The sequence below is a fragment of the Typopeltis vanoorti genome, chromosome 17, assembly GCF_054136105.1.
Source record: "Typopeltis vanoorti isolate ZY-2024b chromosome 17, IOZ_Tvanoo_1.0, whole genome shotgun sequence".
Taxonomy (NCBI): Eukaryota; Metazoa; Arthropoda; class Arachnida; order Uropygi; family Thelyphonidae; genus Typopeltis; species Typopeltis vanoorti.
Window position 1 is genome coordinate 45,720,463 of NC_143565.1, and position 22,226 is coordinate 45,742,688.

General features: G+C 36.6%; 1 protein-coding gene across 2 annotated transcripts in view; it reads left to right on the top strand.

Annotated features, from left to right (window-relative positions):
• The window catches only part of LOC150097353 (protein argonaute-2-like), a 69,529-nt gene that overhangs the window by 36,487 nt on the left and 10,816 nt on the right, over window positions 1–22,226 (top strand). The window lies entirely within an intron of this gene.

The window sequence follows — 22,226 nt, forward strand, 5'->3', positions numbered from 1 at the left end:
CGCAACAATTTGACTGATGGTGATACAGTGCAACTCAGATTTCACCTAAGAATCTAAAAATAGTCTGTCAGGTAGCATCCAAGTAATTCCATTTTTTTGTAAATCATGTGTTTAAATTATTGGTGTTTAATTCTGTAGATAGCGCCTTTAAAATTTCACCAAGTTCACTGATAACAAAGAATAATGATCCATAAGTATTTCATGATGTAAAGAATAACGGATTTGGTCTGTTTAGGACACAGCTGGCCAACTTCAATTGCCAGATCTCAATACTTGGTAATTTTTTTCCCATTTCTTTGTTATTGATGTTATCATTGGGTACTATGATGTCAGGTCTGTTGTGGTCCAAAGGCCAATCAGTTTGTATTTTAAAGTCTCAGAGAATTTTGCTCTTTTCCAATATTGACTCAATTTTATGCTGCCGCCACTTATTAGAAGTAGTAAAACCATATTTTTGCATACATGCCATTAAATTATCTTGGCTGATCATGGCAGTATTTATAATCAATTTGGACTATCTTGCTGTAAGCACTGATCAGATGCTCTACAGTTTCATCTTTCTGATTGCATAATCTGCATTAGTATGTAACACCTGTTCTTGAGCAGCTAGAATAAAACCTATTTCTTTTTTGATATACCCATATTATAGCCATTGCAGAAATTGGCCATGCAAACGTTTATTTTTCCTGAACACAAATTAGTTATTTTGCTGTTTTTTACTTATGATCAGATTTGTTTCTTATTGCTTTTAGACCTTCTTGTGAAATGGCTTAGAGTGTTTGTTCAGTGCTATTGTCAGTATAATTTTTTAAACAATTTCTTCAACTGTTTGTTGAAGAAATTATATAATTATATCACTTGCAACAGATCCCCATCCACCTATTCTTGGTAGATACAGCCAGTCAGCATCACTTTATGGATGTGATGCATAGTGTTTGTCAATTGGTAGTCGTTTGTGTTTGTCGAGAGCTCCTGATAAGATAAGTGTTATTTTAAGATATCATTGATAAATTTACGTGAATATTACGTAGTTTTGTTTGTCTTGCATATCTAAGTGTGTCTGTTTGTGTGTTTTTTTGGTGTTTCATTTTATAATTTGATAAAATACGTTAGAAGTGAGTATGGCTCCCGTATGAAGGAAAACGGCAGCCAGTAATGATGGTTTGCCATCTTTATTCAATAATGGTAATATAAAGGAGATGATTCAGTGTACTATCTGCGAAATGTACGCTTTGCGGAGTGCGGTCGGAGTATGGTTAGATGATAATAAAGGAGTGAATGTGTGTAGAAAGTGTAAGGAGAATGAGGAATTAAAGTGTATTTCAGATAGTGAGTGTGATATTTTTGTCAAACTTCAGAATGAAGAAAATAGTGATATGACAAGAAATGGCGAGGTGTTGTACCAGAGAACTGTGATGGCATGAATGTAGAAAGTGTGACCGATCGTATTAATTCAGAGCAAATTAATGGTTTTTCAGAGAATAAAAAAGATGAGATAGATGCAATGAGTGAGATCGCATTGTTGAGTGGAGCGATACGAAGGGTAAAGCGGCAGCTAGAGCGTATGAACAAAAGTCGTCTGAGTGTACCAGCCAATAATAAAAAGTATGATAGGAAAAGTAAGCGTATGAATGTGAATGTAAACAAAATGAAGGAGAGAGTACTGTATGGAAACTCGTTAGTATGAGGTGTGTTAGTAGAGGATTTGACAAAATCGTACCAACCTGGTGCGACCATAAAGAATGTAACGGAGTCTATTAGAGAGCGAAAGAAATGATTGTTGTGGCAGGTACGAATGATTTGAAAGGAGATAAAATGGAAATGATAGAGGACCTGAATGAATTGTTTGAGGTAGCAAAAGAAAAGAGTGAGAGAGTTAGAATAATTAGTCTTTTGCTGCGGTATGACAGTGAAGTGTTTAAAAGGAGGGCCATAATTGCAAATGACTTTATGCGTGGGTTATGTATGATGAGTAGTGTGGAATTTGTGGATGTGTAGAGTGAGTTCGATGGGTGAAAGGATCTATATGAGATGGATGGCTTGCATTTGAATGGATACAGTGTAAGGAGACTTGAAAAAGTGTTGCTGAATGTAGTGGATGTGCAAAATCAGAGAAACTAGATTTATTAAGGGGGGGAAGTAGATATGCAGACCTTAGGGAGGCAGTTGAATGTATGAATGAGTATAATATGCCCGAGCAAATAAGGACAACAAATCAGAATGGGATAGTTAATATAAGGCATCAAGGTAGGGATGAGCCTAATGGGGGGTCTTAAATTCATGTACACTAATGCTAGGAGTATTAGGAACAAGAAGGAAGAGTGTTTGGCCATGGTTGGCACTTCCAGACCACAGGTTATTGTCATTAGGGAATCATGGCTAACTGTAGATGATATAGCTAGTGGGATTGAATGTGATGGGTATAGTGTGTTCAGGAATGACAGGAAGAATAAAATGAGGGAGGAGTATCGTTGATGATAGCTGATGAGCTGCAGCCAAGGAGAATAGAAGTTGAATTGCAGGATAGAAAAAAGAGCACATTTGAGGCCATTTGGTGTGAGATTGTGGCTAGCAGAACAAAATATAGAATTGGGTGCTGCTATAGACCAGGTGATGGAAAAGATGGTGGTGACAGTATGCACAAGCAAATAGAAGAAATGAGTGGAAGGAGGGTGATTATTATGGGAGATTTCAACTATGGTCGCATTGATTGGAGTGAGGAGAGGACACACGGGAGGAAGGAATTGGATTTCATGCGGTTACTAAGGGATAACTATCTGCGACAGCATGTAATGGAAAATACTAGGGGTCAGAGAGTGCTTGACCTAGTAATTACATCTGAAGATTTGGCTGTAACAAATATGACCACATTGCCACCAATCGGTGAGAGTGATCATAGGGTCTCGACTTGGGAGGTGGCTAAAGGTGTGGAATTTACAATTAAGACAGGGTACATGTGGAATTATCGGGCTGGAAAGTATGACAAGCTTAGGAGTTTGATTGGTTCGGTGCCATGGCATATACAACTGCAAGGACTAGAAGTTGATAGTGCATGGGAGGCAGTTAAAAAGTGTTTGCATGAAGCAATGGCTGACCGTATACCTAGAGTCCGAATAATAAATCAAGTCAATAACAAATCAATCAGCCCATTAAGCTTGAGCTGCAAAAGAAAGAAACAACTATGGAGGGAATTTAAGGAGAAACGTGACTGGCAGGTACATGAACGGCATAAAGCACAGGCCAGAAGGGTAACGAGTGTGGTAAGAAAAGCAAAAAAGGATTACGAAAGAACATTGGCCATGCAGGCTAAAGAGAATCCTAAACAGTTTTTTCGATATGTTGCAAGTAAAAGGAAAAATGTATATGGCAGAATGATTTTAAAGAATGCCAATGGTAGGGAGGTAACTGAATCAGTTGATATAGTTGAGTTACTGAGTGACTTTGCAAGAATATATCATCCAGGTGGTGACATTGCAGAAATGAATGAACCAGTAGATTATACGGGAATTGTGGTGAATGAAGTGGAGGTGAGTAGTCTATTGCATAACCTCGATGTCAATACATCCGTGGGATTGGATGGTATACCAGCTCGTGTCATACGAGAAGTAGCTGAATTGTCAGTACCCTTGAACATGTTGTTTAATTTGAGTCTCGGGTCTGTGTTGTCCCAAGGGGGTGGAAAGAGGGGAAAATAGTTCCACTGCATAAAGTTGGTTCCAAGACTGCTGTTGTAAATTACCGACCGATTAGCATATCAGGAATCATTATCAAGGTCTTAGAGAAATTAGTCAAGAAAAGAATACAGGAGTGGATAGATGAAAATGGGATATTGTATGGGGGACAACATGGTTTTGTGAAGGGTAGATCATGCCTCAGTTACTTGCTCACGTTTTATAACACAGTGACGGCTGAACTGGATAAGGGTAATGGGTTTACAGTGATTCTTCTGGACCTTGCCAAGGCCTTTGACTGGATACCACATGGAACCCTAATCAGTAAACTGGAGAAGATGGGGATGGATATAGGGTTGGTGAGATGGATAGGAGGGTGGTTGATGGAGAGTTACCAGAGAGTGGTTTATTCAGGAGTTGAGTCTAAAAGACGGCTTGTGACTAGTGGTGTGGCGCAGGGCTCTGTTCTTGGACTTGTTCTTTTCAATTTGTTCATTAACGATATAGGAAAAGATCTGAGAGGAAGTGTTCTCTTGTTTGCTGATGATGCAAAGTTGGGTAGAGCAATAGGGAGTGCACAGGATGTCAAAATTTTGCAAGATGATTTGGATAGTTTGGAGGACTGGGCTAGGAAAAATGGATGTCAATTTAATGTGCCAAAGTGTAAGGTTATGCACTTTGGGGTGAAAAGAATAGCAGCAGTATATCGTATTGCTGGAACCGTACTCCAGGAGATTGATGAGGCCATGGATTTGGGAGTGTTGGTGGATAGGGAATTGAAGTTTAGGGAACACATTGCGAAAGTGGCTAAATCAGCTCATCAAATCACTTGGCTTCTGAAAAATACTTTAACATGCAGAGACAAACAAGTTATTGTTCCTCTATATCGAGCCCTGATATGACCCCATCTGGACTACTGTGCCCATATATGGGTGCCAGGGTTTCTTATTGATGGGGAGGAGGTGGAGAGGATCCAGAGACAAGTGACCAAGATGGTGGCAGGTCTGTGGAATGAACCTTATGAGAATAGGTTGAAGATTTGTGGGTTGCAAAAATTGGTTGATAGACGGAAAAGGGGTGATATGATTGAGACATTCAAATTACTGAAGGGTTTCTATAAGATTGATCCAGAAGATATTTTTCAGAATAGGGCTGGTGGTGAGAGGACTAGGGGCCACACATGGAAGCCGGGCAAAAATGTTGTTAACGGGGGTGTTAGAGCTAGGTTTTTTACTTGGAGAGTGGTGAATGAGTGGAATAAGCTGCCAGAGTCTGTGGTGGGTGCTACGACCATGAATGAATTCAAGGCAAGGTATGGTAGATACTGTGTGAATGTCGAATAGTTGTTCTTGACATGATGTTAGGGCCTCCCTCGATGAGTCTGTCGACTCCTTGGAGTTGCCTGGAATAATAATAATAGTCGTTAATTTTCAAGTTTTGCCGTCAAGGGCTTCTTTTGTTCAATCTGCTGTGTCAGCTGTGTGTCAAATCACTGGTATAGTTCATTGCTCAAATTGTTTTCAATCATGTTCACGTTTTGTTCTCAGAATATTCCTGATGTGTTCATCTGCTGTTTGTTGTTTAACTCTTGAGTGGATAATATTCATAGGTATTTATAGTGTTCATTAGCTGAAATTGCTTTTAAACACTTCTTTGTGGTCAAGATTAAAATTGCTAATTGCATGTTTATCCCAACCAAATTCCATTTAGATGTCCTGACAGAAAAATATGAACCATGTTCAGTAATGAGTATTTGCTGTACCAATTTTCCATATAATTTCAAGTCATCCATATACAATAAATGTGGAAATTTTAATATTTTTAGAAATGATATCCAAGTTGGAGTATTGGTGATGGTGCCAAGCGATCACCTTTGAAAATTCCATGTCTAATGCTAATATCTCAAAATCATTCATTACTGACTATTAATGAGATGTTCCACTATTTCACAGCAGCAGCTAGAAGCGAACACATTCTTCTAATTCTGAATATTTGTAGTGATTTTAGAACCCGAGAGAGTGTGGAAGGGAGTCAAATGATTTCTTGTAGTCCATGCAATGCTTGGGTTTGTTTTTTGTCTTTCTGAGGATCGTTTTTATCAATAAGAAGTTGGTCTTTTGTTCCTCTAGCTTTTTTAAAAAAAATTCCCCTTTCATTTTGATTATCTGATAAGTGATAAATATGGAATTTGCTATGATTGTGGTTGTGATTATCTTAAATGTAGTTGGCAGGCATGTTTATAGGGTGATAGTTACTTGGCTCTGTGCATTTGTCCTTATCGTTCATGAAGAGAAATGTGTACCCAAGTATCATCCAGTCTTTGCTTGAGCCTGATTGCAATAAATGGTTAAACTATTTTGCCTTTGAGGTGTAGACTGGTTAGATTCTTTAACCAGAATCCATGTAGTTTGTTCTTGCTTGGTGTGCTCCAGGTTTTTTATTTTCTAGCTTGTCCACTGGTCATTTCTTTAATAATAATGATATTTTGCATTTGTTTTTCTAAAGCATTTTTGATTCTATTCCTGTAGTCCATGGGGCATTTTTATATGTTCAGCAGGATTGAATTGACTTCCAAAAATTGAGTTTCTTTTCTTTCTGGCAAATGATTGCATGTATTTCCTTGAAAGTGACATTGGTTCAGTCAAAACTGAACATTTTGTACACATTGGTTAATTCTTGTTTCACATCTTTTAATTTTCTGTACAGTTGCAATAATTCTTTGCTGTAGCTCTTCAGTAACTTCAGAATTTGTTTTGTCGGTCATATCTGTATATATAAGTTTCTTTTTTGGTACTATAATTTTTCAGCCATCCTTCTTTAAGTTGCTTAGATCAGCATTCAGTTCGTTGATTTTCAGCCTAACCAGATTTTTCATGGTGCAGACTGCTTTGTCTTTGGCTTTTGCTCTTGCAATTTGCAACTAAACTTTATTGTGATGATATAGGTTGTGCTGTATAAGAGCTGATTTATTTCTTTTAAACTTTTTTTTATTATTATTGCCACGTGACATTTCCAGGGAGTCCAAAGACCCATTGCAGGAAGGCACACTGCTCTACTTCACTAAATACATCTCATCCTCTCCACTGCTACTTAAACTTTTAGTTGTGATTATTTCTATGATAGCATTTTGCATATAATAGGAGCTGTTTTAGTTTATTGATTATTAGACACATACATTCACAAGAATAAAGAGAAATAATTTTTATTATTGCAAATATTTCAGCCAGAAATTAACAGACCATCATCAGTGCTTCAACATAATTACAAGGTGAATCTAGAACAAGGAACATTAATCCTATTTACAGAGCTGAGCTATGTGCTGGAATGCCACCACATGGGTGGCATTCCATACAAAATCAAATGAAATTACAATTAAAGCCAAAACTAAAATTAAAATAATATGAAATACAAAAATTAATACAATTTGGATAAAAAAAAAAAAACTGAATGATGCAGTGTTATATTTAAGGGGAGGGCACACAGTTGCCTGCCATTGCTATTTATGAGGTGATCTTTCAAATCTTTGCAAATGATATGTAGTCATTCATATTTAAGTTTGGACAGTGTAGAAGTGCATTGGTGTACTCTCTTTAAATAATCCCTCAAACCTAAAATGGTGCTGGTGTAAAACATGAATATTAGACCAGAGGATATTGTGGTCATTGTTCACTCCGTGCTGAGCAAGGCCAGATTTTTCAGGTTTATTGTTGTTAATGTAAGATGATGATGTAGTGAATTTTGACTGAACGTGCTCTGTCCATAGTACAAGTGGAGGCACTCATAGTGTTTATCTTTCATGTATGGTAACCAGGAGGTCCAGGATCTGTTTAAAATTCCTTGAGATGAAGCCATTCTGCTGTAAGATGCACCAAAATGTGTTCAGTTTTTGTTAGAGAGCTTGAGAACTGGAGCACAACATGTGCTCTGTTGAGCAAAGATTCGAAGATATCTATTTTTTGAGATGGATAATGGACAGAATTCTGTATGTAGCGGCCTGTTTTGGTATGTGTTTACGGTGAACAGGTGTAGTAACTATTGCAGTTTGGGTTCAGAAAGGAGAAAAAACTGGGAACTATTTTGGCCTACATTTATGTATATATGGCTTCTAATGTTGGTGGAGTTCACATGTTCCTTCAGTTCACACAGCATTTCTATCAACACCTTCTGAGGTATGTCATCAGCTGTGAAGGCCGAGTTGAATTTCAAAGTTAGATACATCTACTTCCCAACGATCTAGTGTTACTGAATCTGGGAATGTCATCATCATCAGATTCCTGACATGTATCCTCAAGGGGTGTACAGGATATGGTAGTACTACATGAAAAATTTACATCATCACTAACTTCCTGTCTACAATTTTCCTCCAAATCAGTCTATTACTTGTCAAGACTCCGATATTATCATTATCAGAGCTTATATTTCTATCATCTAAGGCACATTATACCATATCAATCCACCTATATCTTGGTCTTCCTCTGGGTCGTTTTCCTGCCAACCTGGAAGAGAACACTTGTTTTGCTAATCTTCCCTCACCCATTCTGTTTAAGTGATCATACCACCTGAGATTAGCTCTGCTTACGCATTCCTGGATGGCGACAATGTCAGGTTCTTTCCTAATATCCTCGTTTTTAATCTGATATTACCATTGATGCCATCTGTACACGCCTCTAATCTTTCTCAGGACTCTCATATCTGTAGTCTTTGGTCAAGTGTTTTACTTCTGACCCAGCTCTCAGATCCATAAGTTAAAACTGTCTTGTATACAGCTAATTTAGTGTTCCGACTAATTTCTCTCTTATTCTATATGAATTTATTCAATTGACTTCCTACTATACCAGCTTTGTTGATTCTGTTGTCTATTTCAATATTTAATCTACCATCCTCACTAAAAATCGTGCCTAAGTAGCTGAAATGTTTTACTTGTTCCACAGGTTCCCTGTTCACAACACAGTTGACATTTTCAACAATTCTACCTATTTTCATTGTCTTTGTCTTTTTAATGCTGACTTTCATACCATATCTATTACAACAGTTATTCAACATGGTCAGGGAATCTTGCAAACTTGTAGCGGATTTATTCAGAAGTATGACATCGTCCGCATAAAGCAAAGAGCTGACATTAACATCTCCAATTCTGATATCATGTTTAATACCACTTTCCTTCATAATGTGATCCATATAGATAATGAATAACAGAGGGGGATAATGTACATCCTTGTCTCACACCAGATCCAACACCAAGCCATCTTCCTGTACATCCTTCAATTCTAACTGCCGATTTACAACTCGAATACAGACTAAGTATTGCTTGATATAATGTCCCATTGACACCATATAACTGTAGCGTATTGAATAGCTCCTCTCTTGGCACCTTGTCATATGCCTTTTCCAGATCGACAAAACTTAAATACAGATCTTTGTTATATTCCCATGCTTTCTCGATTATTTGTCGTAAAGTGAAGATCTGATCCTGACAGCCTCTATTTGGCCTGAATCCAGCTTGTTCTTCACCAAGCTTTTCTTCCACAATTCTTCTCAACCGTTTCTCAAGTATACTTGCATAGATCTTGCCAGGAACACTCATTAGGAAAATACCTCTGTAATTCTCACATGCAGTTTTATTTCCCTTTTTATACATGGGCGCTATTAGAGCTCTACTCCAATCATCGGGAATTCGTCTCTCTGTCCAGGCTTTCTGAACTATGAAGTGCAGCCACTGTAAGACTTTTATACCACCATACTTCAGCATTTCTGGTCGAATATCATCTACTCCTGCTGCCTTTCCACATTTCTTGTGTATTCCTGACTGTATGCCTGTTGAGTGTTTTTTACCACTGTGCTATCACTGCTTGTTTCATTTAGCAATTTTTCGAAGTAATTACTCCATTCTTCAAGGATGTCTTTTTCTCCTGTTTTCATGTCACCTTTATTATCTCTAACTCCTTTTACAGCACTCTTTCTTCCATTTCTAAGCTTCTTCAACAACCTCCAGAATATCTTACCACCACCTTGATATTTATTTTCTATGTTCTTGCCAAAGTCCTCCCATGACTTATGTTTAGCTAGTTTTGCACAGTGTTTCGCTTTCTTACGTTTGTCTCTGCATTCTCTAAGAGCAAAAGCTGACTTATTTGCCAGGAACTTTTGATATGCTCTCTTCTTTTCCTTCACTGCCTCTTTAACTTCCTGTGTCCACCATGGAGTCCTGATTTTTCTATCCTTGCAGACAACCTCACGACATGCCTCTGGCTGAATCAATCAGGGTTTTCTTCAAGGCTTGCCACTGAATCTCCAAGGTTTGGTTCCTGTTCTCAAACTCTTTAATTTTTTCTTCAATAATCTTTGTGTATTTTAGTCTGCAGTTCACATCTGAGAGCTGCTCAACTTTTATTCGCTTTAAAACTTTCTTACATGTTATTCTTTTCAATATGAAATTCAATTTTATCCTGCTCAAGACTAAATAGTGATTGCTTCCAATTTCAAATACTCTGTACACTCTGGTGTTTTGCACCAGGGAGAAACCATCACTATCAACAATAACATAGTCAATGAGACTTTTCTTATTCCTTGCCTCTTCTCTCCATGTGAATTTGTGCACATTTTTATGTTGGAACATGGTGTTAATAATAACTAGTCCATGTCCTGAGTAGAAATCCAACAGGTATTTGCCATTATTATTAGCTTTGCTCTTTTCTCCAAATTTTCCCAAATAATTTTTGTATGTCTGACAATCATTTCCTACTCTGCTATTCAGATCTCCAACAAGGACCAACTTTTCCTTTTTCATTGTGTCAGTTGCTTTTTCTAAAGCATCAAAAAATTCCTCCACTTCTACCTTAGTAGAACCTTTTGTGGGATCATAGACACAAATAAGTCTCTGTCCTGTTCCCCATTCTCATATTTGCTCACATCACTCTACTTGAGACTGCCTGCCATTCAAGAAGATTAGCCTCGTATTTTGTGTTGAATACTATGGCTACTCCTTCTTTTCCTTGATTGTCATTGCCTGAATATAACATTTTGTATTTATTGCTATCTGGGAATGTTTTTTTCCAAATTATATGCTTTCTAAACTCTCGTTTTTCTGGTATTGATTTAAAAAAACATTTCATGTTTTCTTCTACAGTCCATTTTTTACATTTGGTTTCTTCTTGTTGATTTTCAATTTTCTGCCCTGGTTGCCCAGCAAGGAGAGCTGTGTCATGTAGCTCATTGGTCATCTAATGATCAAGATCTCCAACATCTGATCCAATCCATGACCTGGGCATCAGCTGATCCTGTGTGGATCAATTCTTACTTTTCACCATTAAGATGGAGGTGGAACACTTAATCTAACTACTTGGTTCAGCCTTGGGTGGCCCTGCTGGTAGCTCTGCTACCAGTATTGTTGAAGCACACATCTCCACTAATCTCCTTCCCCTGCAATGACAAGGCTGTGTTCCTTGGGGATGATGATTGTTATTATAATTATTACATTATTCCTAAAAAGGATTGTAAAATAGGGTTTCCAGATTATCTAGCCTTGGCCTAGCCATGATACTAATGTTCTGTCAGTTTGCTATCCTTTTTAGGCAGAATGTAATAATAATAAAAAAAAGTCAGACTAAATGTGATACATTGTACTTGCAATTAATTGACCATTATATGCAAATTTCATGAATGACAGGCAATGGGACTTCTTTAAAATAATAATAAAAGTATCTAAATTATTCTTTATACTGCTTATTATTAAAACTGTATAGATAGTTGGGGGCTTGAAAAATTTTGTGCTGGCTCTGCGCTCAGTCAGATGCCGTTCTTGGTGTGGAGCAGTGCCACAGTCACCTAATATATCAGATTTGTTCAATCTCAGAACTGTTCAATGTATAAGCTTTTGTTAATACTATGTCTAATTACTGTCCTGTGTAGCTACCACTGCTGAAGCAAGTTAAATTTTAGCTGGGTGATGAACACCATTGCCTGGTGTGAGACCACTGCTCACTTATTGGCAGTCTGAAAAAACTTTGTTTTTTGGAGAGAGGTTTTGAATTGTGTAATAAAAAAAACTCAAAAAATAAAATAAAATAAAATAAAACTCTAGTCTAACTAAGATAATAATGTGCCATAGTTGCAATATATAATGCATACATTTTATCAGTGATACATGGTCATCTATTTATTATTTACTTGTTAATGATAATCTTTCCACATATTTTCAGTTATAGCACTTATGGTGCTATTAGTGAAAAGTGATTGATGTTGAAAGTGTTTCCACTTGGTTATATTATAAATTAAGTATGCCAAAAACTTATATTCATGGTTTCATCCTTTATCCAAGTGTAAGCGAACAAAGTTTGCACATGAAGTAACTTCATGACTGGGCAATTCATATATAGAGACTAATGACTTCCCATCACTTGCCTTAGTAACTCATTATGCAGTGCACAATTTGGAGTAAAGTGGATGACAAACAATATTAAACACGAATTGCATGTGAAAAAGAGGCTATGGAAGAGATATAAGGAGACAGGTGAAGAGAAGATGGATGAAGAATATAAGACACAGGCCAGAAGAGTGACTAGTATGGTAAGAAAGACAAAACTGGAATATGAGAGGAGATTGGCTCTAAGATCCAAAGAAAATCCTAGCGAATTTTTTAGCTATGTGGCCAGTAGGAGGAGAGATGACTGTGGAAGAATGACATTGTGGAATAAAAATGGGAATAGAGTGACTGATGCAGAGGACATAGTGGAATTGTTCAATGAACACTATTGGAGTATTTCATCCTGGAGGAGGCAGTTTTAATACTAGAGGGATAGGGCAGGTTCGAGGTTTAGAGGTACAGGAGGAGAGTGTGTTTCAAATACTGAGTACTCTGGATGTCAGTAAAGCTGTGGGACGATGATATTTCACTAAGAGTTTTGAGGGAATGTGCTAGGGAACTGACAGTACCGTTGACCTGGCTTTTCAATGAAAGTCTGGCTGCAGCAAAGGTGCCCATGGAATGGAAGGAAGTTAAGATAGTGCCATTGTATAAGGGCGGTAGCAGACTGGAAGTGTCTAATTATAAGCCAGTTTGTGTATCATCAGTAGTTGTTATGATCTTGGAGACAATAGTGAGGGACCATATACAACATTGGGCAGATGAGGGTAATGTTATCTGTGAGTCAACATGGATTTGTGAAGGGGCACTCATGTTTTAGCAATATGCTAGCCTTTTATAATAAAGTTCAAGAGCATTATATGGGGAATGGCATATACTGCCATTTTCTTAGACTTAGCGAAGGCATTTGACAGGGTGCCACATGATAAGCTGATATTTAAGTTGCAGCACATGGGTCTGGATTCAGGATTGGCTGTCTGATAGGTATCAGAGTTGTGTATGGTGGGGCAGTTTCAAGGAGTCAGAGGGTTACAAGTGGGGTCCCACAGGACTCAGTGCTGGGACCTATATTGTTTAACCTTTATATCAGTGACATTGCAAGGGGATATTCAGTTGTTTGCTGATGATGCGAAGCAGGGAAGGATTATTAGTGATAGTGGTGGCCCTGCAAGAGGATTTGAATAAGCTAGATAGATGGACAAATGAATGGGGGTGTCGGTTTAATGCAGCAAAATGTAAGGTCTTGAGGTTTGAGAAACATCGGTGGGATGCTGCATACTCTATGGGAGGAGTTATACTGGAGGAAGTAGGGGGAGACGAGATCTGGGGTTGATGATTGATAGAAACTTGAAATTTAGGGGCATATTGCAAAGGTGATGAAGGTAACACAGAGGATTGCTGCAATAATGAGAAGGACACTGACCTGCAGAGATAAAAGGGTTATCATTCCGTTGTATAAGACTTTGATCAGACCACACTTAGACTATTGTTCTCAGATTTGGTCCCCAGGATTTGAAGGGGATAAATTAACTGTGGAAAGGGTGCAAAGCCAGATAACAAAGATAGTTTCAGGACTGTACAATGTTAGTTATGAGGATCGACTGAGGGAATGTGGACTGCAGAGTTTGGTGGATAGAAGAAGGAGAGGTGATATGATTGATACTTTTAAACTGTTGAAAGGTGGCTACAGAGTTGACACCGGGAAATTCTTTTGCTTGGTTGAACAGAGGGAAGGAGTGATGACAAGAGGCCATCCCTGGAAGTTACGAAAGGAAACCGTGAGCAAGAGGGTGAGGAGTGGTTGAACCATGGAATGCATTGCCTGATGGAGTAGTGAGAGTGAGAACGGTCAATGAGTTTAAGGAGTGGTATGATAGACTTTGTGTTTTTTTTTTGGGGGGGGGGTATATTTTATACCTTTTGTTATTTTATTTCTATTTTTGTTATATTTGGTTTTCTATTCTTATATTTGTCTTATCTTCCCTTATCAGTTGAATGTCTTTCATCTATTCATGTATTCAGTTGTTTAGTAACTCAGTCTACCTTTTTACATGAATTCTTTAATAGATCTCAGGCCTACTCTTAAATTTAATGATAGTATACATGAACTAGAATAAAGGAGGTAGTCTTATGAAAGAATCAACCTTTCTATTCCTTCTGATGGATGATTCCCTTTTTGATACGCAGAAATTTATTTTTTTTTACTTGCACCACTCCACATCTAGATATTTGCAAGCATAACATCCAGGAATCATCAATCAGTGAGTACAATATCTCAGCTATTTCGAGGTCTTTCAAAATTGATTATACAGCCCTTAAACACATCACAATCTTGGTCCTATTTCATTAGATTGGGTTCCCACTTAGATTCGAGCAATTTTATGAGTGGTGCAGTGAAACTAAGTCAGGCAAGCACATGGTTAAATTTACAACAAAACATTTATTACATTCAAGCATGAAATTTACAGAAGTTATGAAAGCACAAAATTATATCGATTGACCAAAAGCTCAAACATTTACTCTAAAGCCATGCAACTTAAAGATTACTAAAACAATTGACTCAATTAGGTAATTTACTTAAAGATCATACTGTATTTATAGTAATAAACCACATAATTCAATCTATTGATACCAGACATTAAAACGATACACTTGCAACAGCTATACAGTTTAGACATTTAATTTAATCATGCAGCACTTTCCTTATTCTATTACTTATTTTCCTGAAGTCCTTCAATTTAAAATCATTAATTTAAACAAGTCCTTATCTAATTCCTACACACGTTCTCAAGGAACAAACAATTACTATGATGACACGTTCCCTTGGAACAACCCTTGATACTCTTGCACATTCAATATGAACACTCATTGAGATAATACACGTCCCTCCTATACATTTCCATAATAAGAAGAAAAGAGTTCCTTACCGGGACTGAAGATATACTTTGCCTATCAACTCAGTATCTGGGATAGCGGTTCCTCATTCTTGTTCCATAGAATTTTCTCCTGGAATCATTCATAGGCTGGAGTCTGTTCACGAGAGGACACTTCTTTACAGTATAACGCAGGTGGATACCGATTCTCATCACTGTAGTACAGCAAAACTCTGCTGTGCCGCATGTATTCTGGCTGGTTGTGGAGTGCATATCTCTTGGCTATAAGAACATCATTCTACAGGTTGCCTTGGAAGCCTCTGCGAGCTTCGACATCTACATACCAGAACACAGGAACAGGAGCAAGAGCTGGAACAAGAGAGCGTTTTAGGTTATGCTCTTTGTCTTGTTTTTGCACCTCGTTATCCTATTGGTTCTTCCTTTTTTTCAACAGTGCGTGGTTCCTCGACAACTGGCACAAAATTAAGTACCGGCAAACGTCTTTGCTACATCGTGTGATTATCAGCGCCAAATAGGACTCTAGCGGATATTTCCACTTCTACATGCATCACTCATTATCTGATGCACGTGTCTTGCCCTAGGCAGTTTCTATTATTGTTTTGCAAGCGGATTAAGTTCCAAGTTCCCGTGCATAGTTTACATAGTATACATACAAATTACTAGGAATTAGCATGAATAGTATAGCTCACAATTAGAAGTTTTTCTATATTTACATATATTTTACAAATTAATGGCATACAACAGTAGGTAAATTTTCAGTATTTATTTCTGATTAACAAAATTAAGAGTTTTGATTAGTTGGTTACTTCACAATATGCATACATCATTTTAAAGATAAAATGATGCATGCATATTTCTTTATGACAAAATAAGTGATAACTGACAAAAGAGGCATTTGTTAGGTGCAATAAGCAAAGTAAAAAAAATTACAAAAAAAAAGTTATAGCATTTGCATACCATAGAATCAGTATTATATAAATGAAATTGATGATGGAGTTGTAACGTTTGTTGAAATTTGTTGAAATTTCCTCCTGATATTTTCATTTGGCAAAAAAAAAAAATAAATAAATAAATTCTCTCTCATCACAGATGAATACTATTTTTAAGTCCTGTAGATGGTGTTTTAATAAATATGTAAAAAAAAAATTGTTTCTTCCCTTTTATGAAGAAAATATGTACATAAAAGAAAATACTACTGGAAGTCGCACTTCATTCAACGACGAAAAATTTAACAAATTTTTTAAATGGAAAATGCAGTTTTAGAAGCATGCTAATAAATAATAAAAATAAACACAGCTAACCATTTAATTTTAATTAAAGTAAACAAAGTTAAATGAGGAAAATATTAAATCAGCATGCAAAACAGCCACTCTTTCTTCTTGTTGAATGACACAATTTTCATGCATTAATCTACACTTTTTAGATTCAGTAGTTTACCTTTTGAAACTAATTCACTGCTATCTCTATATAGTAACAGGGTTTTTCATCTGCAAAACAGGTAAATTGACCAGAAGAACAGTGCAGTTAACAGAATACAGTGGTCTCATACCCTTTTGTTGCTTCTGCTTTAAATCCAAGTAACAGATTCATTTGAACATAAAGCCAAACCAGTTAATACTGAATCTGGAAGCTTTTTGATCAGTTAGTGTCAAATCCTGGTCATGTATTTTGCTAGTTTGTGACTGGAGGGAGACCAAAAACCATGGGGAACTGTCAGAAAACCAAGTTCACCTCTCACTTCATGCCTCCACTTCCTTTTTATCTCTTCCTCACTACATACGATGGATCACATAAATTCTCCCAAAAAAATAGTTAAAAATCATTTAAAAAACAGAAAAAATACCAATAAAAAACTATAAAAAAACATCAAAATTCCAACCATAAAAAACAACAAAAATATGGCCAACCGTCCCCACCCACCAAACAACTCACCAACATTAATTCTTACACACAAAAAGTGTATGCATTCACCAACATCTGTGGCCTAAACAGCAACATAAACGATATGTTTATGACCTCCGTGACTTCTATTCCTTCTTCCCATGGTTCAGTTACTGCTTCAATCTTCTGATGAAAACACCTGCTCAGACTGAATAACAGAAATCACCTGCACAGAAATTAAGGCACTCATCCCTTATTCCATTTCAAATTCTCGGCCACCATCCAAGCCTAGTTCTTAAAAAAGTGTTCCAATGCAGTAAAAGAAAAAACCTCTGCATATTACGAATGACTCGAGACTAAAACTCCAGCTACACACTCTGTCTATACTGCAGCTTGCAACAGCTGTAAAAGAAAACTATCACCAAATCAGATATTTAAAGGGCTAAATACTGCAAACTTGTTTCCTTCCCAATTGGCAGTCACTCCTGGTTCATTGCTAAGGCCATTGGGTGCAACTTTTGCCTGCCCAGGTTTCCACCACACTCTCATCCAGATGTGAGTGTGGTGGAAACCTGGTGAGGTAAACCTTTTTAGGTGAGGTAACTATAGTTACCTCACCTAAAAACAAGGTCAACTTATTAGCATCACTCTTCTCTTGCATAAAGTTTCCTCCACTCCACCAAGAAAAGCTCTCTTCATGTTACCCATAGTCTTCTGCCAGAAGGAAATCTGAAGAATCTTTAATAACCCGGACATAAGGCATCTGGTCCTGACAATATCCCACCTATCGTGTTAAAAAATTACATCCCAGAACTAACACCTACCCTTTATTGCTTCTTCAATCTGTCCTATTCAACCATCATCTATCCTACAACCTAACAACAGGCCTACACCCAGCACATCCCAGAGAAAGGTGATAAAAGTCAATCAACTTCTATTCTGTTCTCTAAAATTATGGGGAAGGTCATCAGCAACCAATTCTTGAACCACCTAGAAACCTACCAACTAATTAGTGACTAGCAGTAAGCAGAACGGATTCCACAACTTGTGATCTTCAGCTGATCTTGGTTTCACCACCCATCTCTGGACTGAAGCAATGGGAAAATATGGAGAAACTCGATGGTTGCCCTCGATATTTCAAAGGCATTTGAAATTTTTTGGGTTTGGTGCAAGGGTTTACTTAGCAAACTGCCATCCTGTTACCTTCCTTCCACACTCTGCAACTGGATCACCAACTTGACAACTCACTGTGTGTGTTAGTGTGGATGGTTTCTTATCCTCAAATTTCCCCACCAGTACAGAAGTACCCCAGGGTTCTGTTCTTTCACCTGCTCTCACAGACTTCCAATTCTGTCCATAGCTTTGTTGATGACAGTACATTCCATTTCTCTTTTTCATTTGACAAACCTTGTGTCAATTATTAGAATCCTCCCGATCCACCACAACAATTGGCCTAAACTCCAACCTTCTAGCTGTATCTCAGTGGGGTATGGACAACCAGCCGGTTTTATTGGCTGAGTGTTTAGCATACCTACTCTCCAACCAACAGGCTGCAGATTCAAATCTCACTATGGATGTTTGTGATTGTCTTTAGGTGGAAAATGAATTTCATTGCCTGATGTGAGACTATTGCTCTCCTTATTGGAGACCTGAATTGGCTTGAAAATGTTCCACATTTAGTCTCTAGAGCAGTGGTTCTCAAACTTTTTTGTCTGGCGGCACACTAAAATCAATAAATAAATTTCAAGGCACCCCTAGTATTATTTGCTTTTTATAGAGAGTAAAGTGCCGATTAATTGATTCTGAAAGACTCGCATATATAACCCATAAATAAATTGATATTACAGATACTGAAGATATGAAGGAAAGCGTGTTTAAAAGAAAACAGATTTTATTTAAACTAAATTGGTTTATTTTCAAACAACCCAAAAACATACGAAAAAAAAGCTATTATAAAGGTTCAGATAATAAAATATGAACTTAATGTGAAATATGTGCCTGGTGTTGTTTGCATATTTCTTTGATATTAGGCCTTGTTTTTAAGAGACATATTCTCATCTCATTTTCAAGGGCCTTTAGTCTTTCTCTCTTCTTTGTTTTAATATTTATGAGTGCAGAAAAACCCAGTTCACACAAATAAGATGTAGAAAATTTCAATAAGATGCTAAGTGCTTTGAATCCTATATTGGGGTACTCCTTCATAGTTGTTATCCAAAATGAATTCAGACACATTTCTGAATGCTTCAATCTCAACGTACGATCATTACTTATATCAATTAATTCTTCGACTTCTATAAGCCTTAACTCACTCGTTGCTGATGTTGACTCTACAAATGGATTTCGAATCCAATCGTATAAATTGACTGAAATGTCTGGAAAATAATGGTCAATTTTTTCTTCTAACAATGTTAAACGACTGTAAATAAGCTTTTGCAGATCAGTGTTCTTACATTTTCTGGAGGCAACTTTAAGGAACGTTTTGACATTGTTGGTGCTTAATTTTATCTTCCACAGTTTTATTTTATCTTTAAAAGCTTTAAGTTTATCTCTAGATGTTAAAATATTCTCATTTCTTCCTTGCATGTTGGAGTTCAGCTGGTTCAGATGATCGAATATGTCTGTTAAATAGGCTAGTTTGGAACACCAAAAATCATCTTGTAATAATTTATAGAATTCTGGTTTGTCTTCATTTTGGAAAAACATTAATATTTCTTTTTTAAGTTCAAAAAAACGATCCAATACGCGACCTTTTGAAAGCCATCTTACTTCGGTATGAAGAAGATTCTTGTAATGAGATTGCATTTCTTCACATAGTCCTGCAAATATTCTAGATTTTAATGGTCTGGCCTTGATATAATTAACCATCTGAATGATTTCTTCTAATACACTTTTTAATTCCAAGCCTATTGTCTTTGCCACCAATGATTCACGATGAATGAAGCAATGAGTTGTTATAATGTTCTCATTTTCTTTTCTAGCAAAGGAAACAAACCCTTTTGTAATTCCAACCATAGAAGGTGCACCATCTGTACATATACCCACACAAGTTTTCCAAGATAGACCATTTGTATTAAAATATGTGTTCATTATATCAAAAACATCTTTCCCGTCATAGTTTTTTCGAATTCCTTGCAGCATAGAAATTCTTCGATAATTTGATCATCTTCAACGAATCAAGTAAAAACAAATAAGTGTGCTTTACCACCGATATCACTTGACTCATCTAACTGCAAACTGAAAAGTTTGATTATATTCGATTATAACTGACTTTTCAATATCGACTGACAGATCATTAATATGTCTACTCATAGTATCATTTGATAATGGAATCTTCTTTATTTCTTCTTCTGCCTCAGTACCAAAAATTGTTCTCACAATTGCTGAACAGGCTGGACAAATCAAGGTTTCGTCGATAGTATGAGGTTTCATTTCCTTCGCAATTATTTCAGCGACTAAATAACTCGCTTCTTGAACTCGGTCGGAAATTGTAAACTTTCTTACAAAACTTTTACTTTGTTTTTCTTGTAATCTTGTTAACTCTTTGAAATATTCAGGATTTTTATTCGACAAGTTGTCATGGTTTGTGGAGAAATGTCGCAATAATTTGCTAGGAACCATAGCCTCATTTGATAGAGCCAAAATACACTTAGGTCTGGGAATTAATTTATCACCACACTACGTAAATCCCATTTTTAGATAGCTCTCTTGATATAAATGAGTTTTTACATTCTTTTTTATTGTTCCCTTTTTACATGAACTTATTCTTTCTGTTTCTGTTGTTTCATTAGTGCTTTTTTGTTGCTGAACGTTAAAAATAGTCAAATCTTCATTAATGCAAGTAGACATTTCTTGATCGTCAGAATCTTCACCACTTCTTTTTTTAAGGAAAAAATTATTCATGATCTTGAAGGGCATATGTAACTTTAATATTTTATTTTAAAATTTATTTCAAGTAAATAATTTTTTTTCCGGATGGAAAAGGAAAAACATTTGTTTACGATGTCTCTCGTTATAGTTGGAATATATAACAATAAGAAAAACCTCTACTCACTGAATTTAACGACTTTAATATCGTGCTTCATTTATTCTCACCGATGACAAAAGACTCATGATTTTTGTTTAGGGGAAATGATCATGTATAATACTTATCACACTAAACAGAGAAATACTAAAACAGACAGCAGGACAACTAACCATTCATTAGTTCATTTTCCCCAGTATTTATGTGCTGTCACATATCTAGTTACTACAACACGCAGTAATCTAATGAAATCCCAGGATATAATATAAGAGTGATACAAAAAATGATAATTTTTATATAAGCTTCATCCATTAAAATCGAAATATATAATTTTTTGTTTTTGATTTAGTTATTTGTGGCAATTGAATATTTTGCTTTTTTTTTTTTCAAATAAAAGATTCAAAATTTCGTGGCATACTTGCAGCACCCAGTTTGAGAACCACTGCTCTTGAGCAAGGTTTCTGGACTATGTAAAAATAAATTGAAAAAAATTATAAAAAATGTGAATATGATAAAAATGGAAAAAATAATCCTTAGCCAATCTTATTCACAATACAATTGTGTATAGGTTTACTAATAACTTTTCGTGGGAACCACATAAAACAAGAAAATAAATTCACTTAAGCCTCAACACACGAAGAAAATAAATAAAATACTTTAATGCCACCAAAACTCAGTCCTCTCTGATCTATCATTAGAAAGAGCTTGCATCCTTCTCCTTACCTTTAATAATACTGAGATATCCAAACATGATCAGATTTCCCTTCTTGGATTGACCTATACCCCTGATCTTTCCTGGCACAGACACATTTCAACCATAGCTGCTGCATCCACCAAAAAACTTGGTGTACTTTTTGCTCGATTCTATCCAGAAGTGGGCATTCTGGCTGATTAATGATTCATCTCTCACATACCTACTTCAATCTCTCTCTCTTAGACATTCAATTTCTACCTTGTGCCTCTTCTAAGATACTTTCATGGATGGTGCTCTGCTGACCTCACCACTATTATTCATCTTCCATTTTTCTCCAAAATCATTAGAACAAAAGCCACTAGAAACCAATCCAACTTCACTGCCTCTTTCATTCCATCTACTTCTCTTCTTTGGAACAGTCTTCCCCCATTCTACCTTCCTTAAAGAATATGTGCTTGGGTTTTGTGGCATTTTAATGTGTGGATCAGATATATATATACACAGACATTGCAGATCGAATTAGCTACCCTGTCATAAGCAGTAATTAGGTTTAAGAGAAGCCAAGTTAACTAGTCATCAACATATAGAGCATTGTCTACGGTGGGAGGAAGCTGTTCAATGATTGAGTTAATTTTAACAGCAAAAAGGGTTACACTCAAGACAGAGCCTTGGGGAACGCCTTGTTCTTGATGATATGGTCAAG